Genomic DNA, 20,128 nt, shown 5'->3' with positions numbered 1-20,128 from the left:
GCTACACGAGAACATTTCGCCCGATGCCAGCGACCACAGGGCTCAGACACTCCAGTTGTACTTTAAAATGGAAACTACATAATGTTTCACTTTCCAGCTACAAAAACCTGCAAGGGGTTGGTTTTCGCTTAGAAGTACCTTCACATCTCGATTCCAAAGGGAAAGCAAGGAAGTTTCTGCATCAACTCGCCTGATCATCTCGGCTAGCTCTGTAATAACGACGATGCACCAGAAAAAGCACAAACCGTATTAACGCCTGGCCAAATCCCAGACTTAATCCACACGACGCTGCGTTCCCCAGGTTAGGCTGCACGGAGGAAAAGCTCACTCAGAAAATCAGCAGACGTTTTTGTTAAGTGTTCTTCCTTTGATTGAACTAGCGATACAAGCTCCTGGCATTATTAAGATTTCCTCTATTTCTACGCACCTTACACGAATGCCCGTGGTATCCGCGTGTCTCCTCCTCTCCCACGGCTCCATCCTCCCAGCAGGCTCAAAAGTCACAGCCGCGGGGAGCAGAGCAGGGATCAGGGCACCCCGATGCCTACAGAAAGCCTGCGAGCAACACCGGTGAAGGCTGCAGCTCGTCCTTGTGGTTCCCCCCTCCATCAGCCCCCCCAGGGAGCTCGAACCCCTTATACAGCCCAGGTGGCTGCAGGGGACCGGCCCACTGCCCCTTCGGGATGGGGACAGGGGGCACTGGGAAGGCAGTGGTACCTGGAGAGGGCTGGGCACTGATGACTACAGCACGTCCCACCTTTATCCCCATCCACCCATGCCAGGAGCCTGAGTCAGGACAAAAACGGGGAAGGAAGAAGAAAAGAAAAGAAAATTAGGGAAAAAAAAATTAGGAAAACCAAAAAAAATTAGGAAAACCAAAAAAAATTAGGAAAACCAAAAAAAAATTAGGAAAAAAAATAAAATTAGGGGGGAAAAAAAAAAAAAAAAGACGTGAGGCACGTCCACTAACACTGGCACAAGCTTTCAGCGCTTGTGAGTTTTTGCCAAGCTGCTGCTTCCTCCTCCTCCTCCTCCTCCAGACTCTGCAACTCACCGTGGGGCTGCGGACCCAGCTGCTGGTCCCTGCACGCAGCCAAGCGACAGCTCCTGGGCATCTCTATGATAAAAAGTCCCTTCGATCTTTGTTCTGCTCTGCAATAAATGTCACAGCTCGACAGCTATGCTGAAAAAAATACGGACGGGACAAACTGGCAACATTTTACAGAAGCCAGTACAAGGATGCCCATTTATACTCGTGGAAGCTCTTACATTGTGTAAAAGAATGATTTAAAAAAAAAAAAAAAAAAAAAAAGTGCGACATTTCTGATGTTAAATTCTGCAAAGTACACTGTGCAATTATTCTTGAGTGAGCTCCATAGAAAGAACTGGATATGCCGTAATTTGGAAATAATTTAACATTTTAATACCTCATGTGTTTAGCTGCTTTTGAAAGAACATTCTTTGTTATCGTTTCCTCTTGAAACAAGTACATAATTTTATTACTACATAAGGCTGGTATCACGTAAGCCCAAAAACATGTTAAAATCAGCTGCCTTCAGAAAAAAAAAAAAATCCATTTGCACACAGACTTGAATCAAGAAAAACTGGGTCAATCTCTTCTCTTATACCAAAGTAAATGCAGAATCAACAGCTTCATCTCGGGAGCGAGGGCTCCGAGGGTCTTGGTGGCTCTGCCACCTCCCACCAGTGGCTGGGAATGCCACCACAGCCCAGAAGGCTTTAGGACCGGACTGGGGACTCGCTGGGCTGGCATGTCACTTCAAGAGATCCGCCTGAATAATTCAAACACAAACCCACACATGTATACTCCCGGCTACCTCACTCCCCTTCTGCCCAGGGAGGGCAAAAAAGGAATTTGCATTAATCCTCGCGGATGGAGATACACTGAAACGTGGGACAACCAAGCCACTGATGTTACCCGCTGCTCTTCCCAGTTTGCACAAGTTCCCTGCAGCCGGCATTCGGCATTAGCACTGCCCCGCACCTCGATGGAAAACCAGTTCTCACTGTCAGAAGCTTTACACTTTACCTATTACTAACAACATACTGCAGGGGACTTGAATTACTCAGAGAGCAGAAGGTACATTTTTATTTTCTTCTAGCAGTGAAGTCATTCCACCAGATATAGACTGGCTTCGGATGTTTGATTTTTCTCCCTAGAAAGCAAGCATACATAAATAGCATTCCCAGGAGGAATTTCCCAAATAACCCTGGGGGGCTCTAGGGGGGAGCCCAGAGCTGCCCCAGCGCTTCCCCGCTCTGCACCGACACGTACAATAAAATCCTAATTTATTTCCCACTCGGCACTCCAAGCAAAGAACTTTTTTGCCCATCTCTAGCTGGAAATAAAGCACCATTTTGCTTTGTACTTCTTCTGTCTGTATTCACGTTTAGAAACAAAACACAGTTTGGGGTTTTTTGGCTCCAGTCTGAAGAGATGCTCCTGCTTCATGGCAACTTAACGCACTTTCCAAAAGAAGAGATTTTCCACGGTCAGAGAGAACACAAGCCCAAACACACTTTGTACGTGCCGTGCCAGCAGTTACACTTGAAGGAAACCAGCAGACAAATACCACATCAACAGGGCTGGAGGAAGAGCAGGCGGACAGGAGCCAACACGGAAAGCGTGTGCATCCTCCCTCCTCCTCCTCCTCCTCCTCCTCCTCCTCCCTGTGCCAGGTACAGCTGGGCTCCTCTTGTCAGATTAATTGACGCAGTCGGTTAATGGATAAACAATTAACCAGTGTATGCAACAATTATTTGCTCAGGACCACAGCAGGGCTGCATAACTCAGGATTTTTTTTTTTATTATTATTTTTTTAAAGCTAAAGCTGTTTTCACAGCTGGCACAGACAAGTCCTGGGATAAAGCACGGTCCAAACTCGGACCTGAGTCAGTCCCAGCAGCAAGCTTCACCCCGTCGAGATTAGAGCCAGATTATGGGCTCGAGAGGGAAAACGTGACTTGCCTATGGCCCTGCCAGAAGCCCCACGACGCCGGGCAGCGGCCGAGCCCCCCCGGAGCCGGAGGGCACGGGGCAAACCCAGCCCCAGGCAGGGAGGGCAACACGGGGGTCAGCTGGAGAGACGGGACATTCCACGTCCCTCTGAAAGCTTCTGCAAATTGCTTTATACGGCTCTGCTGGGTAAGAGCTATTTCACCTCTTGGCCAGAGTTTCCATGCAGACGCCGTCTGCATTCCCATCGGCAGGCTGAGGAATGCGCTCGGGTTAATCTGCCGCAGGCTGGGTGCAAACACATGCCAAACGCGGTTATCCGTGATTCAGCGGCAAAATAGAAGGGCTGCATCAAGAAGGCCCTGTCTATCCAGTGCCACTCGCTGCTGCCACTAATGATGGACTGGAGAACGGGCTCATAAAACTTGCTGATAATGTCCGCTTTGGAGGCTGCAATTACATGGAGGACAGAGAGAACTCAAACGATACTGGCAAATTGCGGGAGGGTGGAAATAATAGGATGAAATTTATTAGAAACAAGTGCTACGTTTCAGTATCTGGCTGTTGCCATCCAGGAGAGCAATTAGGCAGCAGTTGGTTAAAGGAAAAAAAGAAAAAAAAAAAAAAAGAAAGGAAAAACAAGAAAAATAGAGCCAGGGTTCAGCGGGTCAAGAACCGGCAATCCGAACAAAGGCACAAACCGTGCCAAAATGCACAAACAGGGCTACTGCCTGCAAGCCAAAAAGGAAGATACGGCGCAGAAGACGGGAAGAGTCAGCTCTAAAGCACTTGACCCATGAGAACACAGTGTCCGGACTGAGAGAAAGAAGAGACTTGGAGGAAACACGACAGCAGTCTGCAAGCCTGTAGAAGACTGCAGCGAGCAGGACGGACAAGAGGTAATTGCTCTGAATTGCAGGTTTAAAGCAAAGACTAGGGAGAAAAACCCCATCTGATGGCAAAGGCATGGGACTGTCCGAGGAAGAGTCCCCAGGGCTGGAGGTCCGTAAGGACAGGCTGCCCTTATTGACCTTCCCGGGGCCGGGGAGAGGGAAGAGCCACCCCAGCTCCCTGCAGAGACCCCCAGCACCCACATACCCAAACCTGCCGCGTATTAACAGAGGGAAGGCACTGCTCTCGCTTTATCTGGCTCAGTCTGCCCGGGCAAAAGCAGCAAGGAGGAAAAACCAATGAAAAAAAAAAGTCAGCGGTAAAGGAAAACTTTGGAAAGAATAAACAAACAAGGAAAAAAAAGGGATACGGTAAAAAATTGAAAGAGGGGAAAAAACATACTAAAACCCCCACAAGCACTGCTGACACCGCCTTTGGCCAGCCCACTTTTTGGATTAATTATTTCCTCTTCCAAACACAACTCAGGCTTTCTGCCTCCCTTCGCCGGGCTGTCCCCACAGCGCTCGGGCCCCAAACCTCTTGAACCAGTAAAATACATGCATTGGAAACAGGCACTGCACCAAGAATCAAGGTTTCAAACTACAGGAAAAATGACTCTAAAAATCAAAATTAGCCATATTAATCCCTAGCCCTTGTGAATGTATTGCAACCCCCTAGCTCAACCCTGCAACTCTGCAAGCCCAAAATCTATTGTTGTTATTTACCATTTTGGTTATGCTTTAACCCCAAGTTATTACTCAGGGGATCATATGATAATCCCAGCCTTCGCTAAAGAAACGGTTTTTCTACTTGTTGCTGTGATGGAAAAGGACTTACCTGCAAGGTTCAAGCAAACAACTTGAACTTCACTTGCAGACTTAACACGCCACTATTGCAGGTTTTACAGATACAATGGAGGAATGCACTATTGCAATTTTTTAAGGCAAGAGTAGCACATTATTACAACCACAAGCGATTCACAGACAACCACAAGCACACACGCGTTTACAAACTTAAAGCATAAACAATATTCACTTACCCCTCCAGGTAAGGGCTCTCAATCCCAGGGGAGTTACCTCGACCGGCGTCCCAGCCGAAGAGGGGAAGGGTTTCCTTCACAAGCCAACTGTATAGTTGGAGAAGTGACTCCCCCATTTCCAACCTGAATCTTAGAGTTTTTATCCCCTGACTTGTGGAATGGTGTGTATGACTATGTCTGAGTGGATTATGATATATGCCTAAATGGATTACGTATATCTGAGTGGAGTTTCCCCTCATCTTTCCTTTGCTGGTCTGTGATTGTTTGAATACACAAGGTTGTCACATGAAACTGAAGCTGAGACCCTCCAGGTTTTGGGGTTTTTTTTACCTTGCTTCCCCAGGCAACTGAACAGTGGTTTGATTGAGACTCAGGGCATACTATTTGTTAAGGGATTTCAAGGCTCAGTTCGGGTTTTGGTTCTTTGAATGGCACAGCCACTGCCCTGTTTAGTTTAGGGTTTATCAGACAACCCAGGGAGACAGGACCTCGAGGCAACCCAAGGCTGGGTCGCTTTTGTAACCCCCCCCATGAGTCGCCTGTGTGCACTAGACACGGTGAAACTCCTTTGTGAACTATGAGCCGGACAATCCGCACAGTTGCATAGGACAACAAAAGCACAGCTTTAAAGGCATGGAAATCAGAAGGCAGAAAACGCATATTTTAGTGAATATTCATGAACAGTCCTGTGTTTTGAAGACATTCAAGTCCTGATGTGAAAATGTATGCAGCTGGTAATAGCACAGACTACCTAAAGTTTGGTCAGCCTAAGTTTATTCTCTTACATGTATCGTGGCAGACCTGCAACGACCTCAGATAATCGCTGCTCGTTAACGAGATTATGGTGCTGAGGAGCACCACGCAGAGCTATGAAACCGAGAAAGCCTTCATTTGGGAAAGAGAGGAGGAGGGAAGAGAAAATACATCCAGTGAAAACAGGCACTTCCCTGCTAATGCCTCCCAGGGTTTGATGCTCTACACCAACTCCCATCCCCACGGCAAGAAACGCTGTAATCCCTCAAAATTACCCTTACTCCAGTTCTCATGACATCTCTCCCAGTACAGTGACCTTTTGGCAAGGGCTGTGACAAGCAACCTCTGTTCCCATCCTTGGTTTTCGTCCCGCCGGCAGCGCCGGTGGCGGGACCCACGCGAGCCTCCCTGGCGGCTCGGGCTAAAACAGGGCAATGAGATGACATTATTAAAAAGAAAAAAAACCAAAACGAAACAACACCCAAATGACTTGCGCCGTGAATTTCCTCTCTCCTCCTGCTGCTGCCAGCAGCCTGGGTGCCATACAGGTACTGAGAGCCCATACAAGACGCCAAGCAAATCCTATGCACGATGCCCTCAACAGCTATTTGCCCTGCCTGGTGGCGATGAATCTTTTCCTCCTAGATATTTCCTAGTTCATCACATTTTTAGACCTAAAGTTAGCGTCGGACCACTCCTTCATGGAGAAATACTTTTGGCAGACAAGAGCCCTTTTTGAGGGGTTATTTGCATCCCCCAGGAGAAGCCAGGCTTGTCACCACCCCCGGATTTATGCCCTGGCACACCTTCCTTCCACAGTCCTTGGCAAGTGTCAGATCTCCAGCGAGCAGCCGGGAAACGTCCCCCTGGCTTGGGGTCCCTGCCAGCATCTGCAAAGAGGGTCCTGCTTTTCCAGCGCAGGAAAACCACATATCCATACCTAGCAAAAAAGACACACACTGATTTTATTTTTCAGTATACCCTCTCCCGCTACTTAATCAAAATCCAAGGGCTCTCGTGGGTAGCATATTACATTCCCTAAGTATGAAATTAAAAGACAGCGGGCTTCAAAAATGCTCAGCAATGACTTAACCCTGCTCTTAAGTTCAGTACACAGAAGCCATTTAGCCAGATGAGCAAGCGGCCAGCATGGCATGTGGAGACGTCTCCTGAAAATCTGCCCTTCTGGGTGCTCACACTACAGGGACAGCGCAAGAAGATTAGGGCTTGTTCTTTAAAACACACAAAACAACCCTTGAATAAGAACCAAAGCATTGCTCCCACCCTGGAAAGATCTGGAGCTGGAAAAGAACTGAAGTACGAATCCAAATCAACAATAAACATCATGTTCAGACATCCTCCTGACCTAAATTTCTTATCTTTGTCCCAATCCTGATAAAACCAAAGTATTTTAAAACACTGTTTCCAAAACAATTATTCTCACAAAGTTCCTACGTTTAATAGTAATACCTCTAAAAGCAGGAGCTAATTAGCACTTCCCACTTTAACGACTGCAGCACAGTTCTCTGGTCCTGCTTTATTGATTTCCATAGTCCTTTCCACGTGGGGCTTACTGCCAAGCCACGAGCCTGCTCGGAGGAAAAGCTAAGTCACGGGAATCCACACGGCTAGTTTGCAACAGGGGATGAGATGCTTCGAGACTGAGATTGCCTGGAAATAACAGGCAAATCTATGGAAGTCCCTGCTGCGCTCTGTGTACCAGGGCAGAGCCCCTTCTGCCCCTGCCCTGGGTTCCGCAGCATCTGTCCCCCAGCGTTCGTGCGAGGGAAAATACAACAGAAAAACCAGGCAAGTCAAGGGAAACGATGAGGTAAGGCACCGGTCATCACGGCGGGCAGCGCTGTCATTACGCGGTGACTAACCCACCGCCGCAGTCAGAAAACCCCTCCGTGCTGCGTTTCTCCCCACACCCAGGACCAGCCTAAGCGTCAGGCGCTTCCCAAGGACTCATTTTATTTGCTTTCCGGAACAGCAAAAGGAAAAACATAAACATCCACGGATGAGCAGCGGCTGCTGATCTCACGCCGATGTGCTGGTTGCTCCCGCTCCCCCCTGCCCGGCAGCGCACCCCGCGCACAGCCTCCGCTCCCCGGGGAAGCCGATCGTTAGGTATTTATCAGCGATTAATGCCAGCCCTTCACATATTTTTTCATTGCCATGTTTTGGATTCCTCGGGCACGGACAAGAGCGTACAAATACGGCACCGGCACCTCGTGCCGTGCATCCTCCGTGGAGCTGCGCTCAACCCCGGCATCACCCCAAACCCTCCCCTCTGATGCGGTCACGGCAGACGCTCCGCACCCCGAAACCCAGCAGCACTGCGCAGAGCACCCTTGAAAACCAGGACAGGGGATGCCCGGAGCCTCCGGCACCCGGTTATCTACCCCAGAGACCCGCCAGCACTGTAGCTGCGGATGTGCAAAGGGAAGCGGGTGACACCACCGCGGATATCGGCATCATCTCGGCATCCCCAAACCCCGGGACAGAGGTGCAACGGGGAGCGGGCAAGGGAGTCCTGGGCTGGGGGAAAAGAGGGGCTGGAAAAAATAACCAGCTTGGAAGAGCACAAACAGGAGGAAGGTCAAAGGATGCCGCGCTTCACAGCGCTGACAGACACACAGAGCTTGGCATGAGGCAGAGACCACGAAAGCTTTACACAAAATCCTAAAAGCCAGGAGCTTGCCAGGGCGATAGCATAATGCAGAGGACTCTTGGAGTAACCATCTCCACAACGATCAGAGCTCACAAGGACCACCGCGGTGCTCGCGGGATGGCAAGCATTGCTGCCGCTCTTATATATAGTTGAACATGTCATATAAATGCAGGACATATTTTCACGATCTAAACGTACAGATGTCTATGTGGCTGATGTCATCGCTCCCCAGCCCTGCTCCCGCTCTATACCAAGGCAGAGCGCGCAGGTACGTGTCAGGAGGTCACCGTCCCTGCTCCAGCTGCAACCTCCTGCTTATTGCCAAGTTTCCATTAAGTGGGAACGTTATTTTTCTTTTCTCCTCCCGCCGTTAATAACCACGTGTGAAAGCACACGAAGGTGCTAACTTTTTGTTGACCCTTTAATGTGACTTGCTCAAAGAAATGAGAAATTTCTCAACAAGGAGTAGCAGCTTGAGACTACGTATTTTTACTAATAGCTTATCGCTTTGATAAAATGCCGTTTCCATTGCCTTGATTTTTTTGCTTGTTTGTTTTAATGGAACTCCTCAAATAATTTGCATTGTTGAAAAAAAAAAACCACTCGGCATGAGCAGGATGGTAGCACCACAGATCAGAACTCGGAGCATTCCCGCACGAGCAGCGGCCAAGTCCAGCTCCCTCCCCTGCCTGGGGGGTCCAAGGCACGGGCTCATCGGCTTCCCCGGGGCACCACCAGCTTCAAGGACAACCACTGCAGGGTGACCACCACCTAAATTTTGCTGCTGCTTTTGTCCCTCTTAAAGAAAGCCCCCAAACGCGTCAGGTTGATGGGAGCAGGAGGAGCTGCGGCACCCTGGGGACACCACGCACCTCCAGTTGTCCCAGCACGGGGACGTCGCGGCTCCTCTCTGCTCCTCGGCCAGCACCCCGCTGTCTCCCCGTCCCAAACGGGACCCCGCAGCACCTCGAGAGCGCGGTCACCTGCTGTCCCTGCCCAGCGCGGGGACAGGTTGGAGCCACCGGTGCAAAGCCCCACGACAAGGTGCAGCCACTCGCATCGCCCCGAAACGCTCCCGTACCCCTGCCTGCAAACCTGGATGTAGCACCTTTCCAAACTGAAGCTCCCTAATGGTTTTTTTCTTTTTTTTTTTTTTTGAGCAATGCTTTTAAAGACCTTTCATGCATTCTGGCTAATAAACTCCACTAGAATTTGATGTCTCCATCGTCAGCCAACTCCCATTCTTTAGCCTAGCCCTAAACCCACAGCGCTGAATGACCTCAGCTCCCACCATCGAGCTGGGACACCCAGCACCCCATCTCCATGTACAATACGTACGTCGTACAAGACATGGGCAAACATCAGCCCTTGGCCTCCCTTTCGCACCCAGAAATCTCCTACCGCTTCACAAACAGCTCCACCTGTGGATCTAGGATAATATTAAGGCTTCCCAAGAACTGCATCTTCCTTCTCCCTGGCCAGCTAAAGCAAATATTCGAGAACTTCCAGTTTACAAGAAAAAAAAAAACCAACCAGTTGGCTTGGGGAAGTCCCAGAGGTAATTGTAAGAGAAGCTGTGAGCCGAGCTCAGAGGACGAAGGTGACGTTGTCCCCAAGACTTCACGGAGGGCTTCAGGTGCCTTTGCAAATCAGCCTCTCCCAAGGAGACCCTCCATGGGCTCTCCATATGACCCTCCATGGGATCGTAACAGCACTCAGGACACAGGGGACTTGATTTACCGAAAAATTAATTTTTCTATACCAACAAGCGTTTGATTCGTTATCAGAATTAAGGATGAGCAAATAATTACAGAAGTTCGGTTCTGATTTCACGAGTAACTCTGGAACAAGGGCTGAGGTTTCAGATCGGTACCTGCTGAACTAAGATCAAAACCAGGCAAATTCAATAGAAAATTGCTCGTTATCAAGAAGTAACTTGCAGAAACACAATAGCTTTCCTATGTTTCTTGCTTAAATACAACTAAACACCTGCAAATTTATGCAAAATAGCTCATTTACACACATTGACAACAGTGACAGCTTCCTTAGAACAAAATAGATGCCTCAGATTTTTTTTTTTTTTTTTTTTTTCCTCCTTTCCCGGAGGGGGAAAAAAAATGCCTCCATCAAGCCAGCACAGAAGCACACTGACGGCAGGCAGTGAAAGATGATGCTGTTGTCTGAACTCAAATCGAGCCTCAGCTGCCTCTTCATTCCTCTCCCTTACCCACGTAACCAGACCTCCAGCACCTTACAAGCAATGTGGGTGACTGGACGAGCCAGAGACACCCTGCAGCTCTTTCTCGTTTTGTGAAAACCCCTGTACAGTATTTTTCCACACGTTCCTAGAGGAAATCAGAGCATTAAGGTTACGACTTACAAGCTTAACCCTCCAGACCTCAGCACAAAGATGGGCGGCTGCACACGATGAGCCAAAAATTAAATATTATTTTTCCCTCAACTGCCTTGATGTCCTGGAGCAGCGCTGCTCAGAAAGGTGTCTCCAGACAGTTTTCTACGTGTACAAAAAAGCTGTTTGGCAGAAGAAAAGCAATAGCTTTGGGAGAGAAAAAAAACCTCTCAACGGGCTCAGACAGCAGTTCCCATCTTGCCGGTTGTTTCTCCCTGTGAACAAAATGGCTCGTTTGCCATAACTGCTGCCAAAACTCAGTGGGATCAGGTCTAACCGCAGAAGTTTCAAAGCCACCGTGAGTCATCTACTATTCTTTTTTGGTAAGATTTAACTCTGGGTAGGACACTTAAAAAAAAAAAAAAAAAAAAAATCAACCCATTTGCAGGAAACCTCTGTCATGGAAAAATACACTTCAGAACATCTCATGGGGACTACATAAATAGACATTTAGAAAAAGAGGAACGAGAGACCAAAGCATTTCTTTCCAAAAAGACTATGGTGCACTGCCTGCTCTCCAAATTGTTTCAGCATCCCCTCAGCTGTGACAGAGAGAGGACAGCTGAGCTCCCTGGGAGACCCCGGCACCCACAGGCGCTTCTCACCACCCCCACGAAAACACCAAGCAGAGCAGATTTGTGTTCTTCATGCGGAAGAGTCAACTGCATCACGTAACTGCACCTTACCTGAACAAAAAGAGAAAATGCAGGCCCAGACTATCTGCTTGTTTTACCTCTTGCGTGGCACAAAGTTTGCTGAGAGAGAGAGAAAACTTTTATTTTTTTAAATTAAAAACAGCGAGGTTGCCTTTAACCAGGTAGTGGGGCACGGTTACGTGGCCACAACACCCCAGGTTACTGAAAGTGTTGGAAATGTGCGATTAATTACTCTTGCTGGTTTATTTTTACCCCGGGGATCTCTGGAGGCTGCAAGCAGGAGTCAGCCCAGCTGATGGTGAGAGAAGCCTGTGCTGCGAGACGCATCCGATCCGAGAGCGATGCAGCTAGCCATGTGTGTTCACAAGAGGGCTGTGTTCTGGGAGGCGGGGGGAATAAAGACCAGGGAGGCAGGGGAAGAACAAGAAATGAGGATTTCTGATTAATGAAATCCTCCCAAAAGTCCGGCTGGTAAAATGAGTAAAGCTTGTGGGGAGCGGCTCAGCGATGCTTCAGTGCTGGTGGCTCAGAGGAGCCCCAGGGCACGTCACCAGGACCCTGATGGGAGAAAAGCCAAAAAGCAAGTTCCCGCACGGCAAGACAACCAGAAACGCCAACTGGCTGTGAATCACCCGCTTGCACAGGCTCGGACAGAGGCCGTCAGAGCGCTGCTCTGTGGGACATTGTCTGCCCGATACTGCCTTTTGTCTCCGCGCGCTGGAACGCTCATCCCGGCGAACGGTGGTCCCTCGGTGCCCGGACCACCTTCCCCGGCCGTGGGGATGGAGCTGTCAACATCCCCCAGAGATGGGGAGCAGCATCGGGATGCCCCCGCGCCCGCTGCCGGCCCTCGGGGAGCCCCGGAAAACGACAGGCGTTTATCGGCGGGTTTATCTTATTTGATCAAAAAAGCCCTCACGCGATGGATGCGCACATGAGGGCTCATTCCGCTGGCAGAAATAAAAATCTAAGACAGGAATCAGGCCCACTCACAGCTTGACCTGAAAAATGCAATCAAGGAAATTACAGTTTAATTCTTCTTCCACCAACAGAGGTGTAAGCCAGAAAAATAACTCCTGACGCCATGAATATTCTGAATATTTGCTGCTGTCAGTATAGCCTAACCAGGACTCCACACCCAGGGAAAAAGACTCTTTCTTTTGAGCAAATCTGCAAACAGCGATGAGGTTTTCCATCCCCTCCAGCTCTCAGCTCTGCACGTTCTCTCTCGGAGGCTTTCCATACCCCACCCCAGCCTGCCCAGGGTGGACAATGGAGGGATGCTCTTCTGCAAAATGTCCACCCCATCACTATCCACATTGCCTTTTTGTTACAGCCTTTCTCCCTACTTAGTCAGTTCCTTAGGGCAGAGGACCCTTTCTTATTTTATCTATGCCTTCTCTGCCAGAAAAAAAGGGATCGAGGAGGAAGAGGCAACGTTATTACGCTAAGATAACTAATGCAAACTAGCTACTTTGCCGTCAAATCCTACTAGAGGCGAAGCACAATTTAATTTCCTGGAGCTCAACATGGTCAGCACTGCGTCCCCGGAGCACAGTGCAAAGGGGGAAGTTTTAAGGGAAAAACAGAAACACAAACAACCAAAGATTAGAGGTGCGAACGCCGCACGCAGCCGTCACCGGTCAAGCAGACGCATGCCAAGGAGACGCTGCCGGGTTCATTCCCATCCAGCCCCACTCTCAGACCTGTTTTCTTGGCCACAAAGCAAGCACGTTAGCCCGATAAGATTGCTATCTGGAGGTGATTATCTTGATATCGAAGTCCTGCACGTCTTTTTGGCAATATCCCTGACCACACGCCGCGTCGTCACCCAGCACACCGCGCTCGCTGCCAGAGCAGCGCCAGGTCCTTCTGGTAGTTGTCCCATCCCTCTCCCTCACCCCTTTTTAGCAAGTTTTCCCTCCCCAGCGCCTATTTATCCCGGTGCGAGCCGGAGCTGGTTTTAAATTACAAGTTTTTATTCTCAGAGACGAAACTCGCCTCCCTGCTGGCGAGGCAGCGGGACGTGCCGGGGGGGGGATGCCCGGCACCGTCCCAGCTCCTTTTGGGGTCCCGGCTCTCCAGCGTGGGAGCAGCAACCACCAGACAGCTTCTCCCCGCGCTAGCAGATGGGTGCCCAGGCGAGCCGTCTGACAAGACACGAGCCCCGCTCCCGCTTCGTTACGTAAACCCCCGGCTTTGGGTGTTTATCTGCTTTAATTCTAGATTCTAGAAAGCAGTGAATGCCACCGCAGCGCGTGGGCACGAGGAGGGAGGGATGCGCAGAGCGCTCAGGGCAGCGGCGATGGCACGCGATGCCGACCCCAGCGATTCGATACCTCCCACTATTACTGCACGGAAACAGAGAAAACCGAATCCTGAAGACACAAGCGTGTGTATAGATGTATATAAAATTTATGATCTGCAAATCCACGTTTCTCTCCTGTTTGCTCGGCACAGGAGCCAGGGTAAGGGTGCACGTCCCCTGCCCCAAGGACCACGGCTGCCTCCTGCCACCCCGGACACCCTGTGCCAAGCAGGTGGGGGAGCAGCATGGCAAATATTTTGGAAAGAAAAGCTGGCAAACAGAGCTTTTTTTCCCCCCAGTCCCTCCACCACCCTCTGCTTTCCAGGGTGTCTGCACACGTGGAGCTGGTATGTATATCTGGCAGATGCTCACGAGTCCGTGAAAGCGAGTGGCAGGGCAGGGGTACCTGGCTAAAAATTATTTTTGTAATATATATATAAAACCAAAAAATTTAAATTGATAATATAGTATATGCGTAGCTCCATCCTGCAGCTCAGCAGCGCTGAGGTCTGGCCCCGCAGAGCCAGCTGCAAAGAAGCCAGGCTGCGTGCCAGCTATTCGCACATCCCACATCTCAGAGAGCAGAAAAAGCATGACAAGCTGCACCTGAATATGGACCGAAAAAACCCTTCTTTTTGGCAAAAACAACAACAAAGGTCGGCCAAGGTTTTGTGAAGGGAAAGAAAAAAAGAAGCCAACCGCACCTTCCGTCAGACACATGGCCGTGACCAAATCTCTCTCAGCCCTTGCCGGAGAGTTTCCAGGGCACAGGGCATGTGCGAGCAAGTTAAAAGCACATCATCAATTGTCAGCCAGAGAATAGGAGGAAAAGGCAGGCAGTGCTTGCTCTCGCCCTCCTCCCTCCTCAGCCTCGGCTAAGACCAGGTGGTTAGTGACTTTAGACACTCCAGCAACTCAACACCCAGAAGAAAATCAAATTGCTTCCTCAGCTCTGTTATACACAGATTTAGGGCCACTGTACAATGCTCGTTCCCACTCTAACTTTTTTATTAGTATTATTTTTTAAATTACTTGCTTCAGAATAGCTGTTCCAGCGTGAAATTAAGGAACGACCTGTTTGCAGCAAAGGCAACAGGAGGGTGCTTCTCATAACGGAGCGTGACGGCTTGCTGCAGAGCTCTGGGGCTCCGGTTATTTCGGAGCCTGAGTTTCTCCTTTGGTGTGTTCATTAGGTAGAGATAGAGAAGATAAATCTAGAAGTCCGTAGGAACATTAATAACTGATATCTTCTTTCCGATTTCATTTCAAGGGAATAAAATTTGTGGCAACACTGGCAGTTAAGTGCATTCCCCTGACGCTTCTTTCCCTGAAGATTTGCTAACTTGCTTTAAATCAATTACCAGAGAAGAAATAACTCTAAAAACCCAAGTTCAGTTCATAACTAACAGATAGAGGAGAGACAACCGCACTTCTTCACATGGTTTATCAAGGAAGAGATTCCTCAAATCACTGCTGGAGAGCAGACCCACTGTAAAACACAGGATCTTTCCTTCACTGCAGACACACCTGCAGTCCAAAGAGCGCTTCATAAATTACAGGGGATAACAACATCAAGTTGACACAAGCCTTTACACTTTGCTACTATTAAGAAAAGCCATACCTCACCTAGAAATCTTTACTGGATTTCAGCCCGCTTCATGAAAGAATGATTTCACCAGCAAAGATCACCTACCTAGCACTTTTATTTTTTTATATATATATATATATATGTAAAACAGTATCTTCAGCAGTTTAAAGAAGCTGCAGTTCTCAACCCAGCAAATTCTTCCTCAGCTGCGAGAGCTCAGGAGACACCTGCCAGCAACAGGATTATTTGTGGCAGGAGTTCAAGCCTCTCAAAATAAAAGGAGCATCGCAGCCCTCAGAAGTCCAGTAAGAAGTTCCAGTAAGACCAGAGCCTCAGCACTAATTTTCAATAATCCTGAAAAGGAGGACATTATGTATATGGACAAAATTAAATGTGCAAATGGGTATTTAAGTGAGACTGAGACCCTGGGATCTTCTCCAAGTAGGAGTGTTAGATCTTGGCAAAAGAAAAAAAAAAAGAAACAGATATACCTCTCAATAAACTTTCATTTAATCGGCTGAACCACAGCCTACAAGAATCTCTGTAAATTTGAATAGGTCTTTTCGGAGGGATCTGTTTTTCTTTTTTCCCCCAGCCTGTTTTGAGAAACCTCGACCCTCTCCCCCAGGAAGCTGGGACCGAGCCTGGGGCTCAGCCCCCCCGGCCAGCTAAATCCTGCGCGAAGACGGGCGACGGGGATGCCGTGGCGGTGCAGGCACCGCGGCTCTCCCACGTGCTGCACCCTCAGCCCTGGGGAAGGCCAGGCACGCTTTCCCACTGCAAAAAACCCCTGATTTTACAGGTTTGGTGGTATCTCACAGCAAAAGGATGGGAGAAAGAGCCCCTTTCAGCCGCAGGCGAGCGCAGGGCAGGGTAGTCGCACAAGGGGGGCTGGCGGCCAGCATGCCACACTGGTGCTCAGCGCCCATTCCCTGAGCAGGGATCGGGGATCCCAGCATCCTTGGGCAGCACTCAGCATCCCACCGTAACACTTACCCTGAAGGAAAGGGCTTTCTGGATATTCACAGTAAATACAGCGCAGACCGATGACAAGCTGAAAAGGAAGGGTAGCCCAGGGGCTTAAACTCGGAGCTTTCCAACTTCTGGCAAAGCTGGGCAGGATTTGGCCGCGAGACCCAAGCCACAGAGCTAACGCTCCTGGGAGCACGATGAGAAGAGGCGGTCAGAAATTAAGTCCCCTGGTTACCTGCGAGCCTCTGGCATGAGCTCACGCCATCAAACGCCAGCGACGGCACGGGAAGGAAAACATGAATTCCTGAGCGATTAAAGACACTCGAAACAAGAGTTCCCACCCCCTGAGCTGCAAACACGGGCAGCTATGAAACACAACGCCGTACACAAACAGAGCATTTGTCCCAGCGGCTACGGACGCGCCGGCCTCGCCGTGACATCCCATTACTTACAATCTTCAGCCGAGCACCAGGCTAACAGAGCTTCATCCGCCCAATTAAACTACCAGCGTTTGTCCCCCAGAGAGCCACGTAACTCTAACGACTTCAGCGGCATCGCGCAGATTTACTTCAAGGACGGATTTGGAGACCGCGTAGACCTGGACACGGAATAGGTATTGTCCTGCTGTGTACGGAGCCCGTGTCAGCCCCGACCGCGCAGGCGAAACGCTCCCGAACTCAACGGAGCTGCACCGCCTTCAGTCATTGCCCGGGCCAGATCCGAGGCACGTTGGGGCTGAAGGTTTCCAAAGAGCAACCTCCTGTACCAGGAAAGAGCATGGTGCCAAGTCAAGAAAAAACCAGCGATGGGCAGAAAAGGCTTTCATTGCGAGAAATCGAGCGGGCGGCTTGGCAGAACAGGTTGTGTCAGCCGGCTGCCAGCGTGCTGGGAAACTCTTCGGGTTTGTCCCGTGTCCCGAAACGGCGGCTGCTGAAAGGGACCGGGCCGAGACACGATTTCGCCAGCTCTGGAGCCACACGCCAGCCAGATACGTCTCAGAAACCCTGAAGTTCACGGCAAAGGTAAAGCTACCAGAGCCCCCCCGGCCTCGCCGGATCCAACCCCCCCCCTCTTTTCAAAGCACGAAAAATTAGTTAAGTCATCCCAAGAACGTCCTAGAGGGCCGATAAACACCTCCCATTGGCAAAGCCTGCCGCCCAGCCTCGGCAAAGAGCCCGAGCAGGGAATTCACTTCAACGTAACCGTCCCGCGCTTGAGAAACCGCCTGTTTTCTCCCCCAAAACCGCCCCCAAAACACCCCCCCCCCCCCCGCAAGCGACCGGCAGCCCCGTCTCCTCCGCACCAACCTCCCGCCCCGCCGAAGCGGGTGCCTCATGGCGCTGCCAGAGCCGGCGAAGCCCCTCTCCTCGCCGAAGAAGCGGCGGCCCCGCAGCCGCAGGAGCCGCCCCGCAGCCCGGCCCCGCCCGGCCGGCCCCGCCGCTCCCGCCTCCCAGCATCCAGGCCGGGCTCCCGCGAAGGCGAAGCGAAGCGGCGAGCCGGCCCACCAGGCGCTCCGGCCTATGGGCGCTCGGGAGCGGAGGGAAAACCCCTCCCCGCCGGCGAAGGAGGGCGGTGGGAGGCGGGCGGGAGGGGCGGGGGGCCGGGGCGGGGTGCTGCCCCTTGGTTTTTGTTGCGGTGGGCTCTTCTGATTAGAGGGGGGAAAAAAAAAAAATCAAGAAGTGATCCGTTGACAGTGAGGGGAAAGTCTGCTTTTGTTTTAAATTTCGACTCCACAGCCCTGCAAGGCCAGGGACTCAAGGCGATTCGCTCCCCGCTCATGCGAATGCAGCTTTCGCAGGGAGCACGGTTTTTCCCCTTTTGTACTCTTCTCGCAGAAGCCCAATTACTTCCACAGGGAGAAGTCTGTTTTCCCCTACCGCCGCCGAGAAATGACATTTGGCGAGGGGAACAAATGAAAAAAAGTCTGTGTAAATTAACAATGAATTAAGTACACATGCAATGTTATTTTTAGCAGAAGACAACCTAGTAATTATGGCCACATATTGTTTGTATCTGAGCGGTACTTGTCTGCGTTTTTCATGTTACTTCCCATATGCCCTTTTTAATATGCAAAGAAGCAGATTTTGTAGCGAGAGGGAGAGAAAATTTTCGTGCTTACAGAAGCGTTGAACTGACAAGCGGAGAAGCAAAAATCCTCCATACGTTAAACGGCTATAACACAGTCTTGCGTGCTGGTAAAATGCCTGAAACCCGTCTGCAGTACTACAGCTTCCACCACCGCAGCTGGACAGGGGACATCTTGGTGACTTTTTCCTGGGAATTCAGCATTCCCGCTTCTGTCTCTACAGCAAGATTTCAATAGGGTTGTTAGGATATTTTTCTTCCTTAAAGGATTGATTTTTTTTTTTTTTTTTTTTTTAAATAGCGAGGAACTGAACCGTGGTCCTCAAATCTACGTGAGATAAATAACCCAACTTTGGTCACTGCTAACGCAGAGACAGACTCTACCTGTGTTCTGGCAGTGCAATATTGAAGCTTCTCCACCAGAACAGTACCTGCTTTGGCTATGGGCACACCTGCAGCACATCGGCTTAGCTCATTTGCACTGGGTTTACTATGACTTGGCTTACCAATGGCTTAAAACCAGCATGAGTGATGTGCTTCATGTTTAAAATCAAACTCCCAAATCCAAGGTGGGTTCCCAATAGCATTGCAACACAGCTTCCTTCAAATCACGGCGTTGAGCTCAAACACTGCTACTACGCTCAACATCTCTGGAGAGCTGTGAGTCAGGGCGGCTCACCAGTGCTGTCTGTCTTGAGGAAGGAAAAAGACAGCACGCACATTTCTAACACGCAGTGTCACGAGAGAACGAAGCAACGGAGAAAAGCAGGGTGGAGCTCTGCAGCGAAGAACAGGGCCAACGGGAAATACAGAAAGTCATTCTGTGTCACTGCCATCACCTTTCCGCCCCAAAGAGCAGGCGAAGCCGGGCTCGAGAGGAACACGTTACCCCACGCTGCAGAGAAGTTTAACGCTAACGCCAGCATATGGGACGGGAATCGGAGGACAGACGTCCTGCAGAGCATCCTTCGGGGCACCCGCCTGCCCAGGACGCCCCATCTCTGCCGTCCTCTCCAGCCTCGCCTCTGCTAACCCCGCAGCCTCCTTGGGCAGGAGGCCAGCGGGCTGCAGGGGACCCCCCCCCGTCTCCCATCTCCGTGTGCCCCTCCACGCGCGTCGGTACAGAGAGGGGACGTCTCAGACGCAGAGAGGAATGACTGTCTGTGGTCAAACCCCTGCCCGCCCGCCCAGCGCTCGCTTTGGCGCTCATCGCCTATGCAACCGGCTGGCTGAATTCGGGCAAGCCTCGACAAATCCATAAACCTTAGCTCGGTTAATGCATATTTAATTTCGCTGCTGCTAGGTTTACTTTGGCAGGCGCTGTGAGCAGGGCTAAACCAGCAGCAGAAGAGAGCAGACACTCTCAACGAGCTTTTTGGCACCTACGTAGCACGATTCCCCTCTCCTGAGCACCACAACAGAGCAGGTTCTCCACCCGCAGTTACCATCTCTTCCAGGAGAAATGCCGTTTTGCCCGTGTCCGTTAGCGATTTGCTCCGCTTCCCATAACCTTCCCTGTCCCAGAGGCAATTCATAAAGTGGACACTTGGCACACACCTTCAAAAATATCTCGAGCTCTGAAGAAACACGATATTGTCTGCCGGGGGTTTCTTTGGTTCTCTGTTCCCACCTGCTTTTCGATCTTCAGGAGCTTCCACGCATCCCTCAGAGGACACTCACTGCTGTCGCAGGGGGTGTGAAGTTTTCTTATTTAACATGAGATGCTGGTGCAAAGAGCACGTTGCGTGGCAGTCACACAGGGATCAATGCCGCTG

At 50.4% G+C, this 20,128-nt stretch overlaps 1 protein-coding gene across 2 annotated transcripts in view; it reads right to left on the bottom strand.

The window, feature by feature from the left end:
• Nucleotides 1–20,119, bottom strand: part of PLD1 (phospholipase D1) — a 66,030-nt gene extending 45,911 nt beyond the window's left edge. For both annotated transcript variants that reach the window (XM_052803247.1, XM_052803248.1), the window contains exon 1: nt 19,911–20,119. The gene's annotated coding sequence lies outside the window, so the exon portion shown is untranslated. The remainder of the gene's footprint in view (nt 1–19,910) is intronic.
• Nucleotides 20,120–20,128: the final 9 nt, after the last annotated feature.

This window comes from Harpia harpyja, chromosome 12 (genome assembly GCF_026419915.1).
Source record: "Harpia harpyja isolate bHarHar1 chromosome 12, bHarHar1 primary haplotype, whole genome shotgun sequence".
Classification (NCBI taxonomy): domain Eukaryota; kingdom Metazoa; phylum Chordata; class Aves; order Accipitriformes; family Accipitridae; genus Harpia; species Harpia harpyja.
This window is presented reverse-complemented; position numbering and strand designations above follow the sequence as displayed.